A 6,000-nucleotide genomic window follows, 5' to 3' on the forward strand; every position below is an offset into this window, starting at 1 on the left:
GCTGTTCTGCAGGAGGGGTTGTAAATGTTGAATTTTAAAGGCAATATTCTAGCCATGCACTCAGGATTTTTTTTTTTCCCATTTCTTCACTTAATAGTGCTGCTCACTACTGACCCTTTCTACCCTTTCACTGGGAAGTGGGAACATGGAACAGGCATCAGGACCAAAAGAGAATTTTCAATTAAAACCATGAGAGGCTCCAAGACAAAGGACTTCATGAAGAATATATTGCAGAAAATGAAGATTTCTTTAAGCGCAATGAGAGTAATGTTATTTTAGTGCTCCAGTTTAAAAAAAAAACCAACAAAAAAACCACAACTAAACGTGCAGATATAAATATTAGCAAAGATACCTGATTTGTTAAGGCTGTGCAGTGCCACATAAATAATGCAAAGCACTTTGCAGCTGAGAATCTCCGTTGCCAAGGGAAGCACTCGGTAAGAGCTGTTGCAGCAGCTTCCATTGGGCTGCTCCGGTCAGGAACGGGCCCGGGATCGCCAGGGAGGGGCCTCATCCCACCGCTCTGCCACGAGGAGTTTTAATGAGCCAGGCGGTTCCAGCCTCGTTAGGTCTCCTTCTGCACTCCAATGAACACGTTACTGTCAATACAGACACATCAGGAAAATGGAGGGAGACAGCTGAAAAGTCAGAGAAAGGTTGTCTGCTAGTGAAGGCATGAGGAGGAAATTTGGAATAAATAGATTCAATTTCATCTCTGTCAGAAATTTCCTCTGACATCGTAAATAAAACATTTAACACCTTATCCCAGCTAGCAGAAGCCTTTTTTTTTTTGACTACAGTGAATTTTAATACAAACTCCACAGCTCATTGTGCCTCTGCTTCCCGTGTCTGGAATGGGAAAAATAACACTTCTTTTCCAAACATCCATGAAGCATTCTGATATTATAGTAATGGAAAGCATCTGTGCAGAAAAAAAACCCCTGTTGTTTTTATAACAAAACCAGCTTGAATACCTTGGCATTGCTTATTCCATCCATTTCTCATACTCCTGGGAAAAATGCTCTTAATTTTCTTGCCTCCAAAGAGAATTTACTAATTCTGATAAGTTTGGTAAGTATAAATTTGCTAAGTTTTGTAAAATAATTGCATCAAAATAATCATAGTTGTAATGTTACTGTTGTCAGTGCATTTACCCTACAGTTACTTTTTAACCCTTAAAGCACCTACACCATTTGAGCTGCCATCTTTATAATCTTCATAAACTCTTTTCATTCAAATGATTTAAAAATTTTAAAATGTGCCCTTGGAAGTCAATGCAAATAAGGAAGGAAAAAAAAAAAGATCACTTCTGTATGACATCTCTCTATGCCACCTTTGTCATTTACAAGGTCTCTGGGCAATGTGCCAGCAATTTAGATATTTACAACACTCCCAAAGCCTTTTATTCACATTTTTGGCTGCATACTGGCAATGATAATATTAGTCAGCCTTAGCTAATGTTTTCTAGATATTTTTCCCCTACTTAGGTCAGAATTACAAACGTTCTTGCCAAATCTTCTTCCAGGAAACCAAATGTTCCAAAGCCTTTTTTGATCGCCAAAAAAACCCATTCTCCTAGAAATTAATGCAATTTGAGTTAAACTGAAAAAAAGAAAACCCCATCTGCACCACAACAGTGCTCACTTCCTTCTTGCCATTAGTGGAGCTCAAAATAGATTACGAAAGTGCTGAAAAGAACCCTTCAGGCACAAAGGACACTGAGAAAGCAGAAACACCCATAAACATCTTTTAAAAAAAAATTGGTTTCTTACTTCTGCTGGTCTAACACAGGATTTCTTATTGCAATGTTATGCTAAAACATGAGAGTTCACGAACCAAGGCAGGAGTACCCAATAAAATGGTCAGATCGATATCTGCCACAGCACAGAGTCTCCATTCAATCCAAAAGCAGCAAACAAAAAAAGAACACACTCTTCTGTTTTATTTCACAGTGAGAGCAAAGTTAATTTGAGAAGGAATTGGGGGAAGACGCAGCTGGAGAGCAGAGTTACCAGCCTCAGGAAATTCAAGGAAATGTAATTGAGAACAAATTATCTCTTTAATTACTTTTGACCAAATCAATAAGAACCACGGAACAGAACACATGAAGACTGCCACCTGGTAGAGGACAAAGAACACCGAAGTTGAAACATTAACACTAAACTAAAATACAGCCGTGGTAAGACCAATCAGAGCACTTATGTTACAGGAGAAAAAAAAGGGTGAAGGATATTAGTTCAACAAACAAACAGTGTATGCAGAAGTTAATGGTTGTTTTTGGCCACTGTTCACTGTTCTCAGCTGTGAAGACTGTTAACACTTTACTATGTTGTTCAGCTTTCAAGTTGTCCCATGATTACTCAGGAATCAGAAAGAAAGAATCCCCAAGACCTCCAGTTTCCTTCTGAACTTCCATGGCTTTTGTTTACTAAACACCAACAGGGGAACTCTTTAGTATTTAAGTTTAAGGCACAGCACTTATTCTCGTCAGTGTGTTAATAAACCAGAGTGAGACCTCACCTCTCCTCTGGCTCCATTCCCAGATATGAGCAGTAACTCTCACCCAGAGGTCACGGCTGGCTCTGGGTGTGATGGATGGGACAGAATCTTCTGGCAAGGCAGAGGTGGAGGGACTGCAGGGGCTGCACTGCCATCCAGTTGCAGTGCAGGCTCCAAGCCCATCTATCTGTAATAATTACATGGCCCCCATTACCAGAGTAGTTTAGCAGTTCACCACCTTTAAGACATCAATCCTCACAACATTCTTTTCTTGTCCAGTAGCAGTGTGGTGTTATCCTCTTTGCATGTGTAAAGAATGAAGGTAGAACACAACAAGAGCCTTGTCCCTGGTCACGTACAGTGTGTACAGGAGGAGCAGGGTGCAGAAAGCAGGGCAGTGAACCAAAAGCTTTCATCTCAGTGTGGAAGCCCCAGATCCCCTCACACAGTCTGACTGAATGTTACAGCATTTGTCACTGTCACCAAAGAACGTGAAAGAAGGCAAATTGCTGAACCTCCTCCTCTCTCCTCAACCATGTCTTAGTTTAACATTCCACAACTGTTCTTCATGTGGCTGCTGAGCATTGAAGTTAAAGTGGATTTCAGATGTGCTGTCGACACCTTGCCCTCTGCCTTTTTCTCTTTCTTATCACAACTCCTCGTGGACCTTAAGATCTTCAGAGTTTCAGGCAGTTCCTTTAAAAGTCTTGGCACTTATATGTGAGCAGGACAATGTGTTCATTTTATGGGCTGAGTAAAAGAAATTTCACTCTGATGCGACCTCTGCTCGGATTTGTTCTCGGACTGAAGCAGGGTGGTCATTTTCCATCTCCAGAATTCTGCATCTCGATTCACAGCACATATGCTGGGATGGCTGGCTCAGCTGACCCGTTACTGAACTCCTCACAAGGTGTCTGACAGTGATCATCTGCTTTATCCCCCTCCACAGTACAGCTGGTTCAGCCAGAGATGAAATTCTATCATCCAGCTGACGCGAAATTTTACAGCACCAAGGAAGTAGCATCAAGCTGGCCTGTAGCTAAGCACTTTTATAGGACTTTCTGCTTCTTCCTCCCAGGTCCTTATAGCCAGGAGGTGCTTCAGCTGGCCCTGGCAAGAGTACTGCAAAATGCTCAACTGGCTCAGGAGCCTGAGAGTAAGTACACTGTGTAATGATCTTCACACTGCCCTGTCTCTGGATGGTTCAGAGAAGTACAATTAAATCAGCAAAAACAGAGGCCTTAAAAACAAATTGTTTAAAAAGGTAAAGAAACTAGACAGTTTAGGAAGATGATGTTTAAGTAGTAAAATGTCTTTTTGAGATACACTCTTTCCCTAGAAGTGACTAATTCTCACCTTGTACCTCAAGCTCATAGACAGTCCTTCCCACAGAGATCAGTCCTGCAAATGGAGTGCCTTTGTTGTCTAAAACCATGGTCACATTGGCCAGAATTCCAAAAGAATTCCCCTAGTATACATCTTACAGGTTTTGAATAGGTCTTATTAAAGTACAGACATGTCTAAAAAGTTATTTACTTTTTCAGTGAAACAGAGCTGACTCTATGAAAAGTACCATCATTGGCCCAGAAAAACAACTATCTCAGAACTGTGAGCTACTTCCTATTTCACTGTCAGACACATAATGGAAAAAAAATTCGAGTGCCAACACAATGCATACAATGCAGTGAGATATGTTATACAGCCTGAGGTAAAAGGAATGGGCTTTGGAGTCCTTTTTCCTGTAAGTTGCTGTTGCCCACTCAGCAAGGAAATGGTTTTGGGGCTGAGACCATCATCATCACTGCATCCATTCCCACAGAAACACACTCTGTGAGAGGTCCTGGGAGCAATCATGCACCACCCCACTGGTTTTGTCCATAAATAGAAATTCTGCATAATCAAGTGAGCATTTTTCATAAGACCTAAAAATCATTTTAAACCCCAACAACAAAGAAAAACACATTAAAAATACAGTATGACAGTCCTCCTGGAACAAATGTCTCAAACAACAGCTGGCCAAGTATGACAGATTCACATGGAAGAAAGAGCTGGCTGTGCTTTGTAACAGACATTATTTCAAACAAACTAGACCCCAGGACTCCCTTGAAAGAAAAAGTCTTTTTTAGTTGACTTAGGGACAGAAAAACTATTGGTAGAACAAACAACTTATTATGGTTAAATTCACCTCTGGAAGGAACTGGGGATGCATAAGCAAGCCCAGCTTTGCCCTCTAAACAGAACACGCAGTGGGATCAGCCCCAAAGATTTCTACCTCAAGTTCTGAGACAATAGTTTCCTAAATTCTTTTAGAAAACCTCTTCCATGCAAGAAAGTTGAATTCAAAATTATCAGCTTTATGTGGGTGATTTTGCTTTACTGATGTCTCAGAAACCTGTCAGCTTATGTGGGTAAGGTTTATTAGCATCCATTGCACGCACTTGCATTGGAGTTTAAAAAAAAAAGAAGGAGAAAGGGCTTAGAGAATTTTCCTGGTATTCAGCGTCAAAGTACAGGATGTTAAGTTCCTAATTACATGAGCTAGTTTTGTGACTACCCAGCACTTACTTCCAGGATGTCTCATCCCAATAAGATATACTTATTTTTTCCCACACAGGTAAAGCCAGCCAAAGTCTGACAGCCCTCTGATGTGAACAATGATTTGGCAGAAACCTCATAGCTGACCAAGCTGTGAATAACTGGAATAGCCATGGTGATTTTTGCTTGTGTTTTTATACTCACAGGACACAAAAATAAGCCAATGATCTTTATCCTAGGCTTTAATTTGACCCTGGCATACTAAAAAAAAATGGACATTACTGAACCATTTCCACAGTAAAGCTTTAAAAGGTCTCCTAGTAATGAACTTTCTTGCTGTGCTGAAGACTGAGGGTTTGCTATTCAGGATTGTGCAGAAGAGATCCACCTTGGACTTCTCCAATTACAGATCACTTGATTACCCAGAACTAATTTAAGAAGCATTCAGTGACATAACACACTTACCAAAGCCCTGTTGCAGTAGGCACTTATTTGGCCCCCATGTATAGTCTGGAAAGAAGCTATAAAAGCTATCATAGTCTTAATCAGTGTGAAAGACTGTTCTTTATTTTAAAGTCTGAGAGGTCTTAAGGATGTATCAAGAATCTGATTTCTGGACAGTCCATATGGATAATCTAAACTTAGCTGTGGTACTATGACATTAATAGCAGCGGTTTAGGTTTGGGATAAATGTTTAAGATAAATGTTCCATAGCTCTGTTTTTCCAGAGTTATACCTAAACCTCATGTAACAGCAGCTGGAAGGTGTTGGAAAGGCTGGGCAGCAATATTGTGAGTGGAGAAGAAAATGTTGAACATACAGGGAAAGATTAAGCCTGAGCTTTTTAGAGCAATTGTTTCACTTGTACCCTCCCAGCTCACTAGTGGCACTTTACATGTTGATATCCTGGGATAACAGTGACTCATGTTTCTGTGAAGGAAAATAATGGAAAACCAACATCAACAG

The sequence above is a fragment of the Manacus vitellinus genome, unplaced genomic scaffold, assembly GCF_001715985.3.
Source record: "Manacus vitellinus isolate BGI_N305 unplaced genomic scaffold, ASM171598v3 scaffold_58_pilon, whole genome shotgun sequence".
Lineage (NCBI taxonomy): Eukaryota > Metazoa > Chordata > Aves > Passeriformes > Pipridae > Manacus > Manacus vitellinus.